Below are 14,979 nucleotides of genomic sequence, written 5' to 3' on the forward strand. Positions count from 1 at the left end.
TTTTTTTTTTTTTTTTACATTTGATTTTAAAACTTTGAATTCCAGATTCATTCCGTTCCTCCCTTGTTACCCACCCTTACTGGGAAGATAAGCAATTCAGTATAGGTTGCACATATGTAGCTAATGCAAAACATTACCATAGTAGATATATTGTAAAAGACTGACTATATTTTACTCCCTCCTATCCCACCTCCCAATTGTTCTATTCTCTACTTTGATCCCATACCTTTTCAAAAGTGGGTGCTTCCAATTTCCCTCCCCACAGCTTGCCCTCCCTTCCATCATCCCCCCTCTCCTCCCCTTTTCCCCTACTCTCCTATAGGGTGAGATACCCTATTTAGTGTGTATGTCATTCCCTCCCTAAGCCAAATTTAATGAGAATAAGGTTGACCCATTCCCTTTTGCCTTCCTATTCTTTCCCTCCATTATAACCATTTTCCCTTGCCTCTTCTATATGAGATAGTTTACCCCATTCTGTCTCTCCCCATTTCCTCTCATTATATTCCTTTCTTACCTCTTAATTTCACCTTTTAAGTATCATCCCTTCCTATTAAATTGGTCCTGTGCCTGTATCTATGTATACCTATAAACATATATACACAATTCACATATGTATTCATATGCCCATATACCCTCCTATATAGACATATACATGTATGTGTATATATTTTTCTATTCCCTTCAACTATTCTCATACTGAGAAAAGTTTCATCAGTTAAAATTATCATTTTTCCATGTAGGAATGAAAATAGTTTAACTTTGATAAGTTCCTTATGATTTCTTTTCCCTGTTTACCTTCTTAAGCTTCTCTGGCTTCTTGTATCTAAATGTCAAATTTTCTATTCAACTCTGGTTTTTTCAGCAAGAATGCTTGAAAGTCCTCTATTCCACTGAATGACCATATTTTCCTCTGAAACATGATACTCAGTTTTGCTGGGTAGGTGACTCTTGGTTTTAATCCCAGCTCCTTTGACCTCTGACATATCATATTCCAAGCCCTTCGATCCTTCAGTGTAGAAGCTGCCAGATCCTGTTTGTGTTTCTACAATATTCAAGTTGTTTTTTCCTGGCTGCTTGTAATATTCTCTCCTTGATCTGGGAATTCCAGAAACTGGCTATAATATTCCTAGGAGTTTTCTTTTTGGGATCTTTTTCAGGAGGTGATAGGTGGATTCTTTCAACCTCTATTTTGCCCTTTGGTTCTAAAACATCAGGGTAGTTTTCCCTGAGAATTTTTTCGAGGATACTTTCTAGGTTCTTTCTTTGATCATGGCTTTCAGGTAGTCCAATAATTTTTAAATTATCTCTCCTGCATCTATTTTCCAGGTCAGTGGTTTATCCAGGGAGATATTTCACATTGCCTTCTATTTTTTCATTTGTTTGGATCTGTTTAATAGTATCTCGATTTCTCATAAAGTCACTAGCTTCCATTTGCTCCAATCTAATTCTGAAGAAATGATTCTCCTCAGTGAGCTTTTGAGATTCTTTTTCCATCTGGCAAATTCGACTTTTTAAGGCATTCTTCTACTCATTGCCTTTTTGAGCCTCTTTTGCCATTTGAGTTAGACTAGTTTTTAAGGTGTTATTTTCCTCAGTCAGGCTGTTGACTCTAATTTCATAATTTTCTTGCATTGTTCATATTTCTCTTCCCAATTTTTCCTCTGTTTCTCTTATTTGCTTTTCAGAATCCTTCTTAATGTTCTCTACAGCCTGTAACCAACTCGTATTTTTCTTGGAAGCTTTTGGTGCAGGAGTTCTGACTTCACTGTCTTCCTCCTGTTCCATGCTTTGATCCTTTTTGTCCTCAAAATAGGAGTGTAAAGTTGGGTTGCTCTGTTGGTTTTGCTTCTTTTGCCTGCTCATTTTGCCACTCAGTTACTTGACTTTTGGGCTTTTTGCCACAATAAGACTCTGCTACCAGACAGGGGAGCTTTGTCCCAAATGCTGGGGTTTTCTCAGCTGCCGGAGGCATTAGTTGGGTGCCCTCTCTGAAGCCTCTATACACCCTGGCAAGCTGGTCACACACCCCAGGACCTCCACCCTAGACCACAATCCAGATCCAAGCAGATTAAAGCAAGAGCGATTACCCTCACACTGGTCACTTGGTCCCCCTACAGTCTGCAGGACAGGAGCTGTAGCTGCCAAGTGGCTGCGGCTGCAGGGCCGACAGTGCCTCAGCCATTTCTCACCCCAGGGGCAAAAGCTGATCGCACTCCCAAGTACTGGATCCCGAAGTCCACACTGCACTGACCTCTCACTTTGTCCTTAGCATCTACGAGTTGATAATTCTGGAAATCACCATGGCTGCCGGTGATTAGAAGTCCCTCCAGCCAGGGGCTGCTCAGGCCTGCCCTGGGCCTAAAACTTGTGGCTTGGGCGGGGCTGGGGCGGGCTCCCAGAGCGCTGAGCTGGCTTCTTCCTGCCAGCCTGCTGGGCTGTGCTCAGAGGGAGGTTAGCTTCTCTGTGTCATTTTGTGGGTTCTGTAGCTCCAAAGTTTTCAGAGTCACCTTTTACATGAATTGGGGGAGGTGGGAGCCGGAGCCCCACAGAAGTCCTGTTCCTACTCCTTGACTAATAACATTCATAAGGAATGCCCACTGTGTGTCGAGTGCTATGCTGCTGTAGGTGTTGTGGAGAATTACAAAAATGTTCATTATTTGTTCTTGTTGTTGTTTGTCCTTCATTCTCAAAGAGGACCATGACCTCAGAAAGGTGATGCCATGACTTGCAAGTGAATGAGATTTAAGTGAGGCAGGGCTGTGCAGAGTCACCAGCCTCACTTTATCCTCCAGAATCATCTGCGTCCAGTGGCCAGATATAGATTGGGACAGCTGTAGATGATCCCTTCCCCATAGGTACCAAGAACTGAGAGAAAAGACCCTATGGGTAGTGGCAAAAGGGTAGAAGCTGCAGCAAGCAGGGAGCTTGAGGTCCCATATCTAATACAGCAATGAATAGAAGTACTTCTTATAGTGAATAGCTTTATTAAAGTGTGTGAGAGAGGACAAGGGCACTCCAGGCACAGCAGAAGGACAAGGTCTCATCGGGGAGCAAAAGAAGGGATGAGAATCATGCTAGCAGTGGCAGCCCTAGTGAGCTCAGTGAAAAGGGTAATGTCCCCTGAAGTAGGCCAGCACAAGAGACAGGATTGGTGGGATTACCCAGGGGAAAAGGGGCTCATTAGAGGAAGGGGACTGGGGCACAAGCAAGAGCTGCTGACCAGCCTCAGAGAAATAATTGTTTCTGCTTATTCCCCAGAGTCACTCATTAAGAATGGGGCTATTTAAGGCAGTGTTGAAGTTGAGGCTGACCTTGGTGTCCACAGTCCTGGAGAAGCTACAGCGCTTTTATTATGCCAAAAGGAGCCATTATATATAACATTGACTTAGAGTTGGAAGGAACCTTAAAAAACACCTAGTCCTCATTATAGATGAGAAAATAAACCCAGAGAGGTAGAGTGACTTGCCCATGGACACCTAGTATGTAATGACAAAGTAAGAATATTCCATATTCATATTCCACAAACATTCTAATTTACTTTAATGGGCATTTTGTAATTCTGTAGGGGTCTGTAGGGGTGTTTCCACATTTAAAATTAAAGTCTTTTGCTTGTTCTTCAAATTTTTCAATGCCCATAAATTTGCATTTAAATTTAGACATCTGTTTCACTAATGTGCAACTTCTAGGCATCCAGGGTATATTGTAAAGAAAATAAGTGTAAAAATCAAGATGGGGTAACTGTTAACATTTTCACCATATTCAATGAGGTGTAAGTTTCATTAAAGAGGAAGGCACAGTGTGAAAGGTAGAAAGTGTAAACTAAAGACTCTTTTAAAAGAACCATTTGATTAAAGTCATTTACATAGAATAACTAATTATATTAATGCTTGTCCCCTGACTCTAAAGTCAATGCTATTTCCTTTGAATCTCCTTGTCTCTCACACAGGAGACCGAAAGGATAACAGAACCAGGACAGAAATAAGATGAATATCAGACAGGGGTGAATCCTTCTTATTGTAGTCTTTTTTCAGTTTGTTAGTGACCACATAAATTGGTACTAAGAACATAACTTCTTTTTGTAAATTGCCCTTTTTCATATACTCATATTTCATAAAAATGCTAATTAATCTTTTGAGTAAACTGACCTCTATGAAGTTGTCACATCAATATTTCTTGCTGATAGAAAATGATGCTTTGGATATGTGGCTTAAAGTTAGATATGGCACCATAGACGTTTCCCTAGACAGTCCTAATTATATTACTTTATTATGTAATATATACCTTATATTTGGAGTGCTGTACTCAGGGCTTATAAACAAATACACATGTAGATGTATTTTATCATGCACATATTTATATAAACAAAGGAACTCACACATAAAAAGTAGATCCATCCTTGCATTGATGGTGGTCTGAGGGGTCTTTCTTTGTGCTTGTGTGAAAGTTGCATCTTCTGCAAGGATTTCCTTCTTTGGGGTTCAAAGCTGAGGGGATTTGTTCTGTGAATTAGTGCTAGAGGAAATAAACTTTGGAGTGGGGGAAAAATTATGTATCAAATTTTTCTGATAAGGGTTTGGTATCCAAGATATAGAAGCAATTAATAAATATATTTACAAATATATAACAATTAATAAATATATATGATACATAAAGTAATATGTAAATAATTAATAAGTACATATATAACAATTAATAAACACATGATAAATATATAATAATATAAATAATTAACACATACATGTAATAAGTACATATAATTGTCCCATTATACATGAATAAATGATCAAAGATATGAACAAAGTTCTCAAAAGAGCTAATCACCAATAATAAGAGAAATTGGGGGAGCTAGGTGATGCAGTGAATAGAGCACCAGCCCTAGAATCAGGAGGACCTGAGTTCAAATGTGGCCTCAGACACTTGACACATTTACTAACTGTGTGACCTTGGACAAGTCACCTAACCCCAACTACCTCACCTTCATCCCTCCAAAAAAAAAGTAAAAAAAATAATAAGAGAAATGCAAATAAACAACCCTGAATCTTCATTTCACATGTTGCAAATTAGCAGAAATGTCCAAAAATGGCAGTAGTCATTGCTGGAGGGGTCATGGAAAGATGGGCACACTAAAACGTGTTAGTGGAGCTCTGAAATGGTACAGTCATTTTGGAAAACAGTTTGGAATGATTCAGGCAAAGTGACTAAAATGTTTATATTCTTTGAACCAGAGACTCCATTACTGATCTTATACCTCAAGGAAGTTATTGATAACAAAAAAGTCCCCATGTACTCCAAAATATTTATAGCAGCACATTTTGTGACAGCTAAGAATTGGAAATAAAGTAGATACCCATCAATTCAGGACTGACTACACAAAAATTGTGGTCCATGAATATATTGGGATATTACTGTGCTGCAAAAAGTGATGTGTATGAAGCATGTACAGATCTCATGAACTAATGAAGAGTGAGGTAAGGAGAGACAAGAAAATGATATACGCAGTATCTATAACAATGTAAAGGGAAAGAATAATAACCAAAAAAAATCAAAAGTAAATGTAACAAGATTATAAAGATCAAGTGGGACTCAAATGAAGAGATATGAGAAGACACCCCCAACCAATCTCTTTGTGGAGGTGGGAGGTCCACAGGTGTTACACATTGGACATGTTTCTGGACTTTTTCAAGATATCAATCGGTTGTGGTGACATTTTTTTCTCCCAAAAAATACTTTTTGTCCCAAGGATGGCTCTCAGAAAGAGGGAGCAGGAAGGATGCAAGAAAAAGAAAATAGTAATAAAAACTTATTTATAAAAACAGAAACTATGGAAGGGACCTTTTCCACTTCATTTTCCTTGGGTTATAGTAGTAATGCAGGGGTCACTCTGCCTTCTCAGGTACCAGAGGAAACTTTTTGTGATGTAGATTTGGTCCTAGGCTTTGTTAATTAGTGAGTGCTCTCCGTGTGTCAGGCTTTCGCTACTATTAGTAGAATTAAAACAGGTCTCTCTAGATATAGAATCAGTATGTTTTAGGAAAATTGTTGTAAAGTAGAATATAAATTTCTTGAGGGCAGAGACTGATTTGATGTTTTCCTTTGTATCTTTATATATAGTATAGCACAGGGGTATCCTAAACTTTCTTTTGTACTGTCAGACTGAGTCCACAAAGGGAGGCTGATTATTCTTCCCTTTAGGTTTCTAGGGGTAAATCTAAGAGTTTGGGGGTAGTTTTCTATCGCTTTAGTTCACAAGCCCTCACTAGTATACTTTCTCCATTAATTATCAGTTGTTCATTAGCCAGCCAAACTTAATGAGCTTTTAGGAATGTTTGCTTATGGGGCACTATGTGGAACAGTGTATAGAGCACCAGCCCTAGAGTCAGGAGGATCTGAGTTCAAATCCAGCCTCAGACACTTACTCACTGTGTAATCTGGGCAGGTCACTTAACCCTGATTGACTAAAAAAAATGGTTATTTACTAATGTTGTAGCAGCTTGGTACAACAAATGGTATAATGGTTTGGTACAAACATCCCCTCGAAGCTGGAGGCCCACTCTTCAACTAGTGCATATGAAGTCCAGGGGAAAGAAGGCTCAAGCTTAAAGAGCACATGTAGCAGAGGGTTAGTTCATAGCTCCCAGTTGATGGAAATCATTTTTCTCTTTTGTCAAGCACTCATAAAGTCTCCCTTGAACATGGTATAGCTTTTTTCTAGGTTCCTTGTAGAATGCTGGACCTGCCTTTTTTTACTCCTATTTGTCTTTGATGTAGACACCACCACTAGCCATTGCTTTCCCAAGGATGCCTCTAGCATGTTGACGAGAAGTCTAAAACCTCTGAAATTTCAAAATTCTCCAGGTCACACTCTTGTCAAAAGTGAGGAGGGGGCTAGGAGGAAGAGACAAAAGATTCTTCTACCTCTCCAACAATTCTCTCACAGGGGCTTGGCTGTAATTACTTTCAGTCCTACTGGCTATTTCATTCAAGCCCCACAGGGCATGATTTAGACTCTTTAGCCAATTCCAATATACTTCCTGTGTATTGTCATTTAATGTCATATGATGGCTTTCAACTACTTCCAAACTGATCAAATACTTTTTGCCCTTAGTTGAGAGTCTGATTCATTCAGTAGAGATGCTCTTACCTGACTAGGGAGGTAGGGTTTGATTGATTCAATTCCACTCTTATTCTACAGTAGCGCATTATATTTCATAGAGAAAATGATTAATAAATATTTCTTGAATTGAACACCATTTTCCACTGTTTAATATTGGGAGATAAGTCCTGGAAGAACCTTTGAAGACTTTTTGCCTTTTTAACTACCCTTCATTATTGATATTCATTCTCGAAGCCTTGGTTAATTAACTTCACAGTTTTGGGTTCTCAATGTAATCAATGTTAGACATTCTGTTATTGGGAAAGATTATTGGTTGCTTGGCATTTCTCTAGTTGACTCACAGAAAAGGTTATAGACCTAACAAATCATCGAGAATTTTTTTATGGATTTGTTCACATAGACCTGTTACTAAATTATCAAAATGAGTTCCAGCTTTACGTGTTTCTTTACATTTACAATTCTGCATTTTTCCTTCCAATTACTTGGTATTTAAAAACTAATGATGATGTTTTGCTATTGGTTATTTTTCCCCAGATGTTTCTTCCATTTCTGTGATCAGTAATATTTTTAGCCTGTGCCATTACCAATTTTGAGATCAACATGTTAATTGAGTCTAGGACCCAAGGGAGAGAATGGGCAAGTTAGTATAAAACCATCATTCAGTCTTGAGATGGGCTTAAGTATTTTAATTCCCCAAAATAAGAAATAAAGGAAAGGGCAGTTTTGTTTGTTTGTTTTAAGCAATTGGGGTTAAGTAACTTGCTCAAGGTTACACGGCCAGTTATTTCTGGCCCAGGTCATCCCGACACTGGGGCCGGTCAATGCTCCTACTCGCTGTGCTACCTGGCCGGCCCGGAAAGGGCAGTTTTAATACTTAAGAAAGCTTAGACAACTGAAATTTATCAATAAATGCAATGAGCAAAAAGAAATTTATTTCTAATATTACATACAATGGAGGCATGTTTGCACACACAGAAGCAGGAGTATGGAACTGGGTTTTCTCTTTCTCCTCTTAATTATTATGGCCTTAATTGGCCATAATATAGAAATGAAGTATGTTTTTAAAATTACTTGTGAGTATCTGGGTGGATAGCTACCTGACCTTAAGGTCAAGTAGAACTAAGTGTACATTCTGCCACACATAGTAGCTGTGTGACCTCTATGTCAAGTCATTTAATCTCTCAGCCCTCTAGGCAACTTTGTATAGTCTGTACATTCCAGAGAAGGTGCCAACCCCTCTCAGGAGAGGAAGCCCTTCACTGAGAGTTCTCTCTTGTTACTGTTCATTTGTTTTAGTGGTGTCCAACTCTTTGTGACCCCATTTGGGGTTTTCTTGGGAGAGATACTGGAGTGGTTTGCCATTTTCTTCTCCAGCTCATTTTACAGATGAGGAAGCTGAGGCAAATAGGATTAAATCACTTGTCCAAGGTCACATAGTAGTAAGTGTCTGAGGTCACATTTGAACCTGGCCCTTTCATGGCACTGCACTTTCATGGTTTTCTTTGACCTCTCTGCCTTCTCTTCCTTTTTTACCTCCTACCCCTAAGTGTTTGATTCCATCCTGAGTTTTCTTCTGTCCCTTGGCAATCTCATTAGCTCTCAATGATTAACTCTTTGTGGATAATTCCTAAATACTTTATCTTCCCTGAGATTCAGACTTCTATTTCCAATTTCTAGCTAGATAGAGTTGCTTCCCTGTATGCAGGTAATGTAAGAGTAATTTCTCTGTTTTTCTTAATGGGACCACCATTTGCTGAGGCACCTAGGCTTGAAGTCATTGCTCCTTTCTTCCTCACCCCTCCACACAGTAGACTGTGAAAAAATATAAGGAAGCACTGAATTTGAAATCAGAAGACCTAAGTTTAAATCTTAGTTCTATAACCAACTCCCTGTATGACTTAGAATAAGTCTCTAGGACTCTTTTTTCCCTCTTTGTAAAATAAGAGTATTATACTAAATCAGGAGTTCTTAATTTGGAGTCTATGAACTTAAAAAATATTTTGATAACTGTTTTTCAATATAATTAGTTTCCTGTGTAATCTTTTATAATTTTATGCATTTATAAAACATTATTCTGAGGAATTCGTAGGCTTCACCAGATTGTCAATGCCATTTATGCCGTTAAAAAAGATTAAGAACCTTTGGACCAGAGGATATCTAAGATCTATTCTAGCTATAAATCCTTTCCTTTCTTTTTCTTCCCTTTTTCCTTTCCTTTCCTTTCTTCCCTTCCCTTCCCCCTCTCCTCTCTTCTCCTTTCATCTTTCCCTCTTTCTTTTTCCTCCTCTCTCCTTCCCTTCCCTTTTCTTCCCTTCCCTTTCTCTTTTCCTTTCCTGCCTTAAGTATTTATAAGTCACTATCAAGAGCCCAACACCAGACCAGAGGGAAAAGAGAAATGGAAAAGCCAGCCCTCCGACAGTTTACCAACCAACCTGCCTCCTCTAATCCAGGATGCAAATTATTTTCTCTACAAGAGAGTTCTCACACCTAGATTCTCCTCTACATCTACCCTGTTTTAAACTTCATCTTCTAGGAATTATTTTCAAAGCTTAAGAATCCCATTACAAATGCTTTTTGTAACAGTGGAGGTGTCTCCCAAACTTCCCTGTTTCTGTTGAGAACCTTTTTCATCTTTCAGTTATCTTTGATTCTCTCATTCATCTCCATATCCAACTAATTGCTGTCATGATTGGAATTTTACAAAAGGATAAACTGAGGCAAATCTTTGTGCAAGATATTATTTTTTTGAGCAAGTTTTATTAATATTTTGAGCAAGATTTATTAACAGAGGCATGCTGCCTGCCAGGAAGTGGGTCAGTGGTTTGCCTCCATTAATGCCAAAGACTCCAAGCAAAAGGATACTTCCCTTTACATAGGTTTTTGGGGAGTACAAAACAAAGAACAGAAAAGGAATGACATGGGATGATGGGGGCAACATGATTGCTGCAGAGTTGAGGCTCAGGGAACAACATGATTGGTTGGAAGTTTGGTAATGGGGGCTAGCAATGACCCCTTGTCTTCTTTCCTGAGACTAAGAAGTGTGCATAGTTTGAGTACAGGTGCAAGATAGTAGCCCAGGCTTTTGGACAGCAAACTAGACATCCCTGAAGGATAGCTTGGTGGAGAAGATATCGGGCCTGACTCCCTTTTTTTCACACACATTCTCAAAGGTTAGCAAAATTTATTGAAGCAAGGCCATTATAGACCCTTTAACTATGAACTAAGTTCAGAGACAAAGAACCATGACTTAATTACAGGACAAACACAGTTACAGCACGGAATCAATTACTTGTAAAAGGATCGATCAGAAAATGATACAGGATTGATCTTAATCTTTCCTTTGTCAAGTTTTGCTGATTGTACCTCCACAATCTCTCTTGTATTCATCTCTTTCTCTTCATTTATTCAGCTAACACCCTAGTCTGGGTCCTAACCAGTTCCTTTGATTCCAGTCTCTCCTTTCACCTATTCATCTTTCCTACTGTTGCAGTAATACTCATCCTAGGCACTCATCTGGTCATATTTCTCTCTACCCAAAAGCCTTCAGTGTTTCCGCCATCTCCTCTAAAGATAGTTTGACATTTAAAGTAACACACAGTGTAATTCTTACTTGCTTTTCCTGGCTTTCACTGTACTTCTCTTCACATATTCTACATTTCAGTTAAACTAAACTGAACTTGACATTCTTTATATTTCAACTTTCCCGCATTCCTCCACGTTATCCTCCAGAGCTAAATGTACTGCCTACCCTTTCCTTCGGGATTTTCCTTTAATGTATCATTTTCTCTGTGATCTCTCCTCTGATTTGACTTTCTCGATTTTATTCCCTCAGGAGAATCTAAGTTCCTTTAGGGCAAAAACGATTTTGTTTTTATTTTGTATCACTAGTGTCTAACAATGTGCCTGGCACATAGAAAATGCTTAATAGTATTACAAATTTAGGACTGGAAGAAACCCTAGAAGCTATGTATTCTGACTCCCTAATAATAATTATAACAACAGTGATGATGACGACAACAGCTAGCATTTGTATAGAACTTTAAGGTTGCAAAGTGTTTTGTATATATTAACAAAAGAATGAGACTTATGTGAGTTGCCAGGTAGGAGTTGAACTAAGATCCTGTGACACCGAGCCCAGCTTTCTTTTTTTTTTTCCAAATGCTTTATTAACTTCTGATTTACATCATTCATTTCTGCCAGATTTTGAGTTACAAATTTTCTCGCCATTTTTCCCCTACCCACCACCCAAAATAGCAGTCCCACAGGATATCTCCTAATCTAATCTGCTCTCTCCCAAATTTTCTCCCATACCCCTTTCGACTTTTCCAGTGGCTCTATGCCCCAGTGCCTGTATATCTTATTTCCCAATTACATGTAAAATAGTATTAATAATATATATATATATATTTGAATATTTGATTTTAAAACTTTGAATTCCAGATTCATTCCCTACCTCCCTTGTCACCCACCCTTACTGGGAAGACAAGCAGTTCAATATAAGTTGTACATGTGTGGCTAATACAAAACAATAGCATAGTAGATATATTGTAAAAAACTGACTATATTTCTCTCCCTCCTATCCCACCTCCCACTTGTTCTATTCTCTGCTTTGATCCCATTCCTTTTCAAAAGTGGGTGCTTCCAACTTCCCTCCCCCCCCAGCCTGCCCTCCCTTACATCATCTCCCCTCTCATCCCCTCCCCCCTACTCTCCTGGAAGGTGAGATACCCTATTTAGTGTGTATTTCATTCCCTCCTCAGGCCAAATTCAATGGGAATAAGGTTGACCCATTCCCTTTTACCTTCCTGTTCTTCCCTCCATTATAACCATTTTTCCTTGCCTCTTCTATATGAGATAGTTTACCCCATTCTGTCTCTCCCCATCTCCTCTCATTATATTCCTATCTCACCTCTTAATTTCACCTTTTAAGTACCATCCCTTCCTGTTAAATTTGTCCTGTGCCCTCTATGTATATCTGTAAACAAAAAACACACATTCACATATGTATTCATATGCCAATATACCCATATGTATATATATATACATATATATATATATATATATATTCCCTTCAACTACTGAGAAAGGTTTCACAAGTTACAATTATTGTTTTTCCATGTAGGAATGTTAATAGTTCAACTTTAATAAGTTCCTTATGATTTCTTTTCCCTGTTTACCTTCTCATGCTTCTCTTGCTTCTTGTATCTGAATGTCAAATTTTCTATTCAACTCTGGATTTTTCATCAAGAATGCTTGAAAGTCCTCTATTCCACTGAATGACCATATTTTCCCCTGAAACATGATACTCAGTTTTGCTGGGTAGGTGACTCTTGGTTTCAATCCTAGCTCCTTTGACCTCTGGAATATCATATTCCAAGCCCTTCAATCCCTCAGTGTAGAAGCTGCCAGATCCTGGGTTATCCTTATTGTGTTTCCACAATATTCAAATTGTTTCTTCCTGGCTGCTTGTAATATTCTCTCCTTGGTCTGGGAATTTTGGAACCTGGCTATAATATTCCTAGGAGTTTTCTTTTTGGGATCTTTTTCAGGAGGTGATAGGTGGATTCTTTCAACCTCTATTTTGCCCTCTGGTTCTAAAACATCAGGGCAGTTTTCTTTGAGAACTTCCTGGAGGATGATTTCTAGGTTCTTACTTTGATCATGCTTTCAGGTCATCCAATAATTTTTAAATTGTCTCTCCTGGATCTATTTTCCAGGTCAGTGGTTTTTCCCATGAGATATTTCACATTGCCTTCTATTCTTTCATTTGTTTGGATCTGTTTAACAGCATCTTGATTTCTCATAAAGTCATTAGCTTCCATTTGCTCCAATCTAATTCTGAAGCAATGATTCTCCTTATTGAGCTTTTGAGATTCTTTTTCTATCTGGCAAATCTGGCTTTTTAAGGCATTCTTCTCCTCATTGCCCTTTTGAGCCTCTTTTGCCATTTGAGTTATCCTATTTTTTTAAGGTGTTATTTCCCTCAGTCAGGCTGTTGACTCTCATTTCATAATTTTCTTGCATTGTTCTCATTTCTCTTCCCAATCTTTCCTCCACTTTTCTTATCTGCTTCTTAAGGTCCTCTATGGCCTGTAACCAGCTTGTATTTTCTTTTGAAGGTTTTGGTGCAGGAGTTCTGACTTCACTGTCTTCCTCCTGTTCCATTCTTTGCTCCTTTTTGTCCCCAAAATAGGAGTCTAATGTTGGAATCTTCTGTCTGCTTTGTTTCCTTTGCCTGGTCATCTGCCCCTCAGTCACTTGACCCCTGGGCTTTTTGCCACAGTAGGACTCTGCCACCAGAAAGGGGAGCTTTCATTCCAAACACTGGGGTTTTCTCAGCTGCCAGAGGTATTAGATGGGTGCCCTCTCTGAGGTCTCCACATGCTCTGGCAAGCTGGACACACACCCCAGGACCTCCACCCTAGACTACAATCCAGATCCAAAAAGGTTAAAACAAGAGATATTACCCCTCAGACTGGTGCTTGGTCCCCCTACACTCTGCAGGCCAGGAGCTGAAGCTGCCACGTGGTGCTGGCTGGCTGTGCTGGCCTCTCCCTGGCTTCTCACCCCAGGGGCAAAAGCCACGCACTCCCACTTACTGGGTCCCAAAGTCCAGAGTGCACTGATCTCTCACTTTGTCCTTTGCATCTATGTGTTGATAAATCTGGATACAGCCACAGCTGCTGCTGATCTGGAGTCCCTCCAGCTGGTGGCTGGTCAGGCCCACCCTGGGGCTACAGCCTCGGTGTGGGGCTGGGCTTGGCTCCCATAGCACTGTGCTGGCCAATTCCTGCCGGCTGCTGAGATGTCCTCAGCGGGAGGTTAGCTTCTCTGTGTCATTTTGTGGGTTCTGCAGCTCCAAAGTTTGTTCAGAGTCCCCTTTTTACATGGATTGGGGAAGGTGGAAGCTGGAGCAGTGGGGAGGTTCTGCTTCTACTCTACCATCTTGACCTGAGCCCAGCTTTCTTTCCACTACACTAGGTTTAAAATGAGTTATTGTGAAAAAGCAGGTAGAGACCTTGTGTTTATACCCCCCTGCCTCTGGTACATCTTTTCTATCTGTGAATGGTGCCCTTCTTCCTCTCCTTAAGTATAATTTGAAGTGTTTCCAAATTTGTTAGATTCACTTAAAAGTGTAATGTGACTTTCTCTTTTTCAAGGGATAATCCCTTTAGAGTAAGATTGAAAGTGCATTAGGCAAAAAAAGAATAAGAAACCCTACACCTCTAGATACAAACTGAAATTTGTAAAGAATCTAAAACAATGTAAGCAATGAAATTTGTGGATGATTGCTTGACTTCTTGTTGTTGTTGTTCATTCATATCCAACTCTTTGTGACCACATTTGGGGTGTTCTTGGCAAAGTTACTGGATTGGTTTACCATTTTCTTCTCTAGCTCATTTTACAGATGAGGAAACTGAGGCAAATGGGGGTTAAGTGACTTGCCCAGGGTCACACAGCTAGGAAATCTCTGAGGTCAAATATTAACTCAGGCAGAAGAGTCTTCTTGACTCCAGGTCTAGTGCTCTCTCCATTGAATCACCTAGCTGCCAGATTTTTTAACTACTAAGATTAAAAGGGATTTATTTCTGTGGTATTGGATCTTTTGGTTGTAGTCAGTCAGTCAACAAGCTTTTATTAAGCACTTAATTTGTGCCAGTCACTGTGCTAAGTCCTGGGACTACAAATACAGTAGCAGAAATAAACACAGTTCTGCCCTCAAGGAAATGACATTCCTATGGGGAAAGATAGCACATAAAAGGAAGCAGAAAAGGGGTGGTGGGAGGGACACATGAAGGGAGTGGAGTGATAGAGAAAGAGAGGAATGAGTCATGGCTGGCCTGGATACCTTCCTTAAATGGAAA

The 14,979-nt window shown here is 39.4% G+C and overlaps 1 protein-coding gene across 2 annotated transcripts in view; it reads left to right on the forward strand.

Annotated features, from left to right (window-relative positions):
• SV2C (synaptic vesicle glycoprotein 2C) overlaps window positions 1–14,979 on the forward strand; it is a 280,802-nt gene that overhangs the window by 47,631 nt on the left and 218,192 nt on the right. The window lies entirely within an intron of this gene.

The sequence above is a fragment of the Petaurus breviceps genome, unplaced genomic scaffold (genome assembly GCF_028583685.1).
Source record: "Petaurus breviceps papuanus isolate PSGF00001 unplaced genomic scaffold, PetGlider_PUasm1.0 229, whole genome shotgun sequence".
NCBI lineage: Eukaryota > Metazoa > Chordata > Mammalia > Diprotodontia > Petauridae > Petaurus > Petaurus breviceps.